This window comes from Oncorhynchus kisutch, unplaced genomic scaffold (assembly GCF_002021735.2).
Source record: "Oncorhynchus kisutch isolate 150728-3 unplaced genomic scaffold, Okis_V2 scaffold3994, whole genome shotgun sequence".
Taxonomy (NCBI): Eukaryota; Metazoa; Chordata; class Actinopteri; order Salmoniformes; family Salmonidae; genus Oncorhynchus; species Oncorhynchus kisutch.
Window position 1 is genome coordinate 3,117 of NW_022265939.1, and position 9,384 is coordinate 12,500.

Here is a 9,384-nt window from a genome sequence, read left to right on the forward strand (position 1 = left end):
GTTTCACGTTCCTTGGCGATAATGGCTTAACCCCCTCAGGAGGCTCAAAGAAGATTTGACATGGGGGACCCCTTAGATCCTCAAAAGTTCTACAGCTGCACCATTGAGGGCAACTTGACTGGTGCATCATGGTATGGCAACCGCTTGGCATCCGACCGCAAGGCGCTAGAAGGTAGTGCGTACAGCCTAGTATATCCCTGGGGCCGAGCTCCCTGCCATCCAGGACCTCCATTTTTTATTTTAACCTTTATTTAACTAGGCAAGTCAGTTAAGAACAACTTCTTATTTACAATGACGGCCTACCCCGGCCAAACCCTAACCCGGATGACGCTGGGCCAATCGTGCACCGCCCGGACGACGCTGGGCCAATCGTGCGCCGCCCGGACGACGCTGGGCCAATCGTGCGCCGCCCGGACGACGCTGGGCCAATCGTGCGCCGCCCGGACGACGCTGGGCCAATCGTGCGCTGCCCTATGGGACTTCCGGATGCCTCTTGCACTGAGATGAAGTGCCTTAGACCACTGCGCCACTCAGTAGCACTAAATACCAAGCGGTGTCAGAGGAAGGCCCGAAAAAAAATGTCTCCAGCCACCCAAATGATAGACTGTTCTCTCTGCTACTGCACGGCAAACGGTACCGGAGCACCAAGTCTAGGAAGTCTAGGACCATAAGGCTTCTGAAAAGCTTCTAAACCAAGGCCATCAGACTGCTGAACAGCTTCTAACTCGAAGCTATAAGACTCCTGAACAGCTTCTAACCCGAATCCATCAGACTCCTGAACAGCTTCTAACCCGAAGCCATCAGACTGCTGAACAGCTTCTAACCCGAAGCCATCAGACAGCTGAACAGCTTCTAACCCAAAGCCATCAGACTCCTGAACAGCTTCTAACCTGAAGCCATCAGACTCCTGAACAGCTTCTAACCCAAAGCCATCAGACTCCTGAACAGCTTCTAACCCAAAGCCATCAGACTCCTGAACAGCTTCTAACCCGAAGCCATCAGACTGCTGAACAGCTTCTAACCCGAAGCCATCAGACTGCTGAACAGCTTCTAACCCGAAGCCATCAGACTGCTGAACAGCTTCTAACCCGAAGCCATCAGACTGCTGAACAGCATCTAACCCGAAGCCATCAGACTGCTGAACAGCTTCTAACCCGAAGCCATCAGACTGCTGAACAGCTTCTAACCCGAAGCCATCAGACAGCTGAACAGCTTCTAACCCGAAGCCACCCGACTCCTACACATTGACCTGGTACTGGTACTCCGTGTATATAACCTCATTATGACCTCAATTACCTCGTACTCCTGCACATTGACTCGGTACTGGTACTCCTTGTATATAACCTCAATTACCTCGTACTCCTGCACATTGACTCGGTACTGGTACTCCTTGTATATAACCTCAATTACCTCGTACTCCTGCACATTGACTCGGTACTGGTACTCCTTGTATATAACCTCATTATGACCTCAATTACCTCGTACTCCTGCACATTGACCTGGTACTGGTACTCCGTGTATATAACCTCATTATGACCTCAATTACCTCGTACTCCTGCACATTGACTCGGTACTGGTACTCCTTGTATATAACCTCATTATGACCTCAATTACCTCGTACTCCTGCACATTGACCTGGTACTGGTACTCCGTGTATATAACCTCATTATGACCTCAATTACCTCGTACTCCTGCACATTGACCTGGTACTGGTACTCCGTGTATATAACCTCATTATGACCTCAATTACCTCGTACTCCTGCACATTGACCTGGTACTGGTACTCCGTGTATATAACCTCATTATGACCTCAATTACCTCGTACTCCTGCACATTGACCTGGTACTGGTACTCCTTGTATATAACCTCAATTACCTCGTACTCCTGCACATTGACCTGGTACTGGTACTCCGTGTATATAACCTCATTATGACCTCAATTACCTCGTACTCCTGCACATTGACCTGGTACTGGTACTCCGTGTATATAACCTCATTATGACCTCAATTACCTCGTACTCCTGCACATTGACCTGGTACTGGTACTCCTTGTATATAACCTCATTATTTTACTGTGTTACTATTCCCTTTATTATTAGTACCTTAATAACTGTGCATTGTCGGGAAAGGGCTCGTAAGCATTTCACGATAAAAACTACACCTGTTTTATTCAGCAGGTGTAGACTTTGGCATGAGAGAGACAGAGCGGCGAGAGAGGCTTTCCCATTAAACAAAAACAAGCCCTTGATAAATAAACTGTAGACAACAGAATTTTTTTATTTTTACCTTTATTAAACTAGGCAAGTCAGTTAAGAACAAATTCTTATTTTCAATGACGGCCTGTTCAGGGGCAGAACGACAGATTTGAACCTCGTCAGCTCGGGGGTTTGAACTTGCAACCTTTCGGTTACTGGTCCAACGCTCTAACCACTAGGCTACCCTGCCGCCTCTACACTCTAACCACTAGGCTACCCTGCCACCTCTACACTCTAACCACTAGGCTACCCTGCCGCCTCTACACTCTAACCACTAGGCTACCCTGCCTCCCCTACACTCTAACCACTAGGCTACCCTGCCGCCTCTACACTCTAACCACTAGGTTACCCTGCCGCCTCTACACTCTAACCACTAGGCTACCCTGCCGCCTCTACACTCTAACCACTAGACTACCCTGCCGCCCCTACACTCTAACCACTAGGCTACCCTGCCACCTCTACACTCTAACCACTAGGCTACCCTGCCGCCTCTACACTCTAACCACTAGGCTACCCTGCCGCCTCTACACTCTAACCACTAGGCTACCCTGCCGCCTCTACACTCTAACCACTAGGCTACCCTGCCGCCTCTACACTCTAACCACTAGACTACCCTGCCGCCCCTACACTCTAACCACTAGGCTACCTGCCTCCTCTACACTCTAACCACTAGGCTACCCTGCCGCCTCTACACTCTAACCACTAGACTACCCTGCCGCCCCTACACTCTAACCACTAGGCTACCCTGCCACCTCTACACTCTAACCACTAGGCTACCCTGCCGCCTCTACACTCTAAACACTAGGCTACCCTGCCGCCTCTACACTCTAACCACTAGGCTACCCTGCCACCTCTACACTCTAACCACTAGGCTACCCTGCCGCCTCTACACTCTAACCACTAGGCTACCTGCCGCCTCTACACTCTAACCACTAGACTACCCTGCCTCCTCTACACTCTAACCACTAGGCTACCCTGCCGCCTCTACACTCTAACCACTAGGCTACCCTGCCACCTCTACACTCTAACCACTAGGCTACCCTGCCGCCTCCACACTCTAACCACTAGGCTACCCTGCCGCCTCTACACTCTAACCACTAGGCTACCCTGCCGCCTCTACACTCTAACCACTAGGCTACCCTGCCGCCTCTACACTCTAACCACTAGGCTACCCTGCCGCCTCTACACTCTAACCACTAGGCTACCCTGCCTCCTCTACACTCTAACCACTAGGCTACCCTGCCTCCTCTACACTCTAACCACTAGGCTACCCTGCCGCCTCTACACTCTAACCACTAGGCTACCTGCCGCCTCTACACTCTAACCACTAGACTACCCTGCCTCCTCTACACTCTAACCACTAGGCTACCCTGCCGCCTCTACACTCTAACCACTAGGCTACCCTGCCACCTCTACACTCTAACCACTAGGCTACCCTGCCGCCTCTACACTCTAACCACTAGGCTACCCTGCCTCCTCTACACTCTAACCACTAGGCTACCCTGCCGCCTCTACACTCTAACCACTAGGCTACCTGCCACCTCTACACTCTAACCACTAGGCTACCCTGCCTCCTCTACACTCTAACCACTAGGCTACCTGCCGCCTCTACACTCTAACCACTAGGCTACCCTGCCGCCTCTACACTCTAACCACTAGGCTACCCTGCCGCCTCCACACTCTAACCACTAGGCTACCCTGCCGCCTCTACACTCTAACCACTAGGCTACCCTGCCACCCCTACACTCTAACCACTAGGCTACCCTGCCGCCTCTACACTCTAACCACTAGGCTACCCTGCCGCCTCTACACTCTAACCACTAGGCTACCCTGCCACCCCTACACTCTAACCACTAGGCTACCCTGCCACCTCTACACTCTAACCACTAGGCTACCCTGCCACCTCTACACTCTAACCACTAGGCTACCTGCCTCATCTACACTCTAACCACTAGGCTACCCTGCCGCCTCTACACTCTAACCACTAGGCTACCTGCCGCCTCTACACTCTAACCACTAGGCTACCCTGCCGCCTCTACACTCTAACCACTAGGCTACCCTGCCGCCTCTACACTCTAACCACTAGGCTACCTGCCTCCTCTACACTCTAACCACTAGGCTACCTGCCTCCTCTACACTCTAACCACTAGGCTACCCTGCCGCCTCTACACTCTAACCACTAGGCTACCTGCCTCCTCTACACTCTAACCACTAGGCTACCCTGCCACCTCTACACTCTAACCACTAGGCTACCCTGCCGCCTCTACACTCTAACCACTAGGCTACCCTGCCTCCTCTACACTCTAACCACTAGGCTACCTGCCTCCTCTACACTCTAACCACTAGGCTACCCTGCCACCTCTACACTCTAACCACTAGGCTACCCTGCCGCCTCTACACTCTAACCACTAGGCTACCCTGCCGCCTCTACACTCTAACCACTAGGCTACCTGCCTCCTCTACACTCTAACCACTAGGCTACCTGCCTCCTCTACACTCTAACCACTAGGCTACCCTGCCGCCTCTACACTCTAACCACTAGGCTACCTGCCTCCTCTACACTCTAACCACTAGGCTACCCTGCCACCTCTACACTCTAACCACTAGGCTACCCTGCCGCCTCTACACTCTAACCACTAGGCTACCCTGCCTCCTCTACACTCTAACCACTAGGCTACCTGCCTCCTCTACACTCTAACCACTAGGCTACCCTGCCACCTCTACACTCTAACCACTAGGCTACCCTGCCGCCTCTACACTCTAACCACTAGGCTACCCTGCCTCCTCTACACTCTAACCACTAGGCTACCTGCCTCCTCTACACTCTAACCACTAGGCTACCTGCCTCCTCTACACTCTAACCACTAGGCTACCCTGCCGCCTCTACACTCTAACCACTAGGCTACCTGCCTCATCTACACTCTAACCACTAGGCTACCCTGCCGCCTCTACACTCTAACCACTAGGCTACCTGCCGCCTCTACACTCTAACCACTAGGCTACCCTGCCGCCTCTACACTCTAACCACTAGGCTACCCTGCCGCCTCTACACTCTAACCACTAGGCTACCTGCCTCCTCTACACTCTAACCACTAGGCTACCTGCCTCCTCTACACTCTAACCACTAGGCTACCTGCCGCCTCTACACTCTAACCACTAGGCTACCCTGCCACCTCTACACTCTAACCACTAGGCTACCTGCCTCCTCTACACTCTAACCACTAGGCTACCTGCCGCCTCTACACTCTAACCACTAGGCTACCCTGCCGCCTCTACACTCTAACCACTAGGCTACCCTACCACCTCTACACTCTAACCACTAGGCTACCTGCCGCCTCTACACTCTAACCACTAGGCTACCCTGCCTCCTCTACACTCTAACCACTAGGCTACCTGCCACCTCTACACTCTAACCACTAGGCTACCCCTGCCGGCCTCTACACTCTAACCACTAGGCTACCTGCCGCCTCTACACTCTAACCACTAGGCTACCCTGCCGCCTCTACACTCTAACCACTAGGCTACCCTGCCGCCTCTACACTCTAACCACTAGGCTACCCTGCCGCCTCTACACTCTAACCACTAGGCTACCCTACCACCTCTACACTCTAACCACTAGGCTACCCTGCCGCCTCTACACTCTAACCACTAGGCTACCCTGCCGCCTCTACACTCTAACCACTAGGCTACCTGCCTCCTCTACACTCTAACCACTAGGCTACCCTGCCACCTCTACACTCTAACCACTAGGCTACCCTGCCGCCTCTACACTCTACCACTAGGCTACCCTGCCGCCTCTACACTCTAACCACTAGGCTACCCTGCCGCCTCTACACTCTAACCACTAGGCTACCCTGCCGCCTCTACACTCTAACCACTAGGCTACCTGCCTCCTCTACACTCTAACCACTAGGCTACCCTGCCGCCTCTACACTCTAACCACTAGGCTACCCTGCCGCCTCTACACTCTAACCACTAGGCTACCCTGCCGCCTCTACACTCTAACCACTAGGCTACCTACCTCCTCTACACTCTAACCACTAGGCTACCCTGCCGCCTCTACACTCTAACCACTAGGCTACCCTGCCGCCTCTACACTCTAACCACTAGGCTACCTGCCTCCTCTACACTCTAACCACTAGGATACCTGCCACCTCTACACTCTAACCACTAGGCTACCCTGCCGCCTCTACACTCTAACCACTAGGCTACCTGCCGCCTCTACACTCTAACCACTAGGCTACCTGCCGCCTCAACACTCTAACCACTAGGCTACCTGCCGCCTCTACACTCTAACCACTAGGCTACCCTGCCGCCTCTACACTCTAACCACTAGGCTACCCTGCCTCCTCTACACTCTAACCACTAGGCTACCTGCCGCCTCAACACTCTAACCACTAGGCTACCTGCCGCCTCTACACTCTAACCACTAGGCTACCTGCCGCCTCTACACTCTAACCACCCCATATAACAGCTCGTCTGTAAAGGGACCTAGCTACCCTGAGTAAAAAGAGGAACCTTCTGGCTAACTAATTAGGATGACATCCAAACAGAGAGAAAGGAACATTTCACAAGCACTCTACCTTTAACAGGCTGGCAGTTAAGAGTTGGGCTTATACTGCTCTGAATAAGCTCTGAAAGTCACTGAAACTGTTATAATAGACTACTGACTCAGGGAGGGACCTGTTATCATAGACTACTGACTCAGGGAAGGACCTGTTATCATAGACTACTGACTCAGGGAGGGACCTGTTATCATAGACTACTGACTCAGGAAGGGACCTGTTATCATAGACTACTGACTCAGGGAAGGACCTGTTATCATAGACTACTGACTCAGGAAGGGACCTGTTATCATAGACTACTGACTCAGGGAGGGACCTGTTTTTATAGACTACTGACTCAGGGAAGGACCTGTTATCATAGACTACTGACTCAGGAAGGGACCTGTTATCATAGACTACTGACTCAGGGAGGGACCTGTTATCATCAACTACTGACTCAGGAAGGGACCTGTTATCATCGACTACTGACTCAGGGAGGGACCTGTTATCATAGACTACTGACTCAGGGAGGGACCTGTTATCATAGACTACTGACTCAGGGAGGGACATGTTATCATAGACTACCGACGCAGGAAGGGACCTGTTATCATAGACTACTGACTCAGGAATGTACCTGTTATTATAGACTACTGACTCAGGGAGGGACCTGTTATCATAGACTACTGACTCAGGGAGGGACCTGTTATCATAGACTACTGACTCAGGGAGGGACCTGTTATCATAGACTACTGACTCAGGGAGGGACCTGTTATCATAGACTACTGACTCAGGGAGGGACCTGTTATCATAGACTACTGACTCAGGAAGGGACCTGTTATCATAGACTACTGACTCAGGGAGGGACCTGTTATCATAGACTACTGACTCAGGAAGGGACCTGTTATCATAGACTACTGACTCAGGGAGGGACCTGTTATCATAGACTACTGACTCAGGGAGGGACCTGTTATCATAGACTACTGACTCAGGAAGGGACCTGTTATCATAGACTACTGATTCAGGGAGGGACCTGTTATCATAGACTACTGACTCAGGAAGGGACCTGTTATCATAGACTACTGACTCAGGGAGGAACCTGTTATCATAGACTACTGACTCAGGGAGGGACCTGTTACCATCGACTACTGACTCAGGGAGGGACCTGTTATCATAGACTACTGACTCAGGAAGGGACCTGCTATCATCGACTACTGACTCTGGAAGGGACCTGTTATCATAGACTACTGACTCAGGAAGGGACCTGTTATCATAGACTACTGACTCAGGAAGGGACCTGTTATCACAGACTACTGACTCAGGGAGGGACCCTGTTATTATAGACTACTGACTCAGGAAGGGACCTGTTATCATAGACTACTGACTCAGGGAGGGACCTGTTATCACAGACTACTGACTCAGGGAGGGACCTGTTATTATAGACTACTGACTCAGGGAGGGACCTGTTATCATAGACTACTGACTCAGGAAGGGACCTGTTATCACAGACTACTGACTCAGGGAAGGACCTGTTATCATAGACTACTGACTCAGGAAGGGACCTGTTATCACAGACTACTGACTCAGGAAGGGACCTGTTATCATAGACTACTGACTCAGGAAGGGACCTGTTATCATAGACTACTGACTCAGGAAGGGACCTGTTATCACAGACTACTGACTCAGGGAGGGACCTGTTATTATAGACTACTGACTCAGGAAGGGACCTGTTATCATAGACTACTGACTCAGGGAGGGGACCTGTTATCACAGACTACTGACTCAGGGAGGGACCTGTTATCACAGACTACTGACTCAGGGAGGGACCTGTTATCATAGACTACTGACTCAGGAAGGGACCTGTTATCACAGACTACTGACTCAGGGAAGGACCTGTTATCATAGACTACTGACTCAGGAAGGGACCTGTTATCACAGACTACTGACTCAGGAAGGGACCTGTTATCATAGACTACTGACTCAGGAAGGGACCTGTTATCATAGACTACTGACTCAGGGAAGGACCTGTTATCATAGACTACTGACTCAGGAAGGGACCTGTTATCACAGACTACTGACTCAGGAAGGGACCTGTTATCACAGACTACTGACTCAGGGAAGGACCTGTTATCACAGACTACTGACTCAGGGAAGGGACCTGTTATCACAGACTACTGACTCAGGAAGGGACCTGTTATCACAGACTACTGACTCAGGGAAGGACCTGTTATCATAGACTACTGACTCAGGAAGGGACCTGTTATCACAGACTACTGACTCAGGAAGGGACCTGTTATCACAGACTACTGACTCAGGAAGGGACCTGTTATCATAGACTACTGACTCAGGGAGGGACCTGTTATCACAGACTACTGACTCAGGGAGGGACCTGTTATTATAGACTACTGACTCAGGGAGGGACCTGTTATCACAGACTACTGACTCAGGGAGGGACCTGTTATCATAGACTACTGACTCAAGAAGGGACCTGTTATCACAGACTACTGACTCAGGGAAGGACCTGTTATCATAGACTACTGATTCAGGAAGGGACCTGCTATCATAGACTACTGACTCAGGAAGGGACCT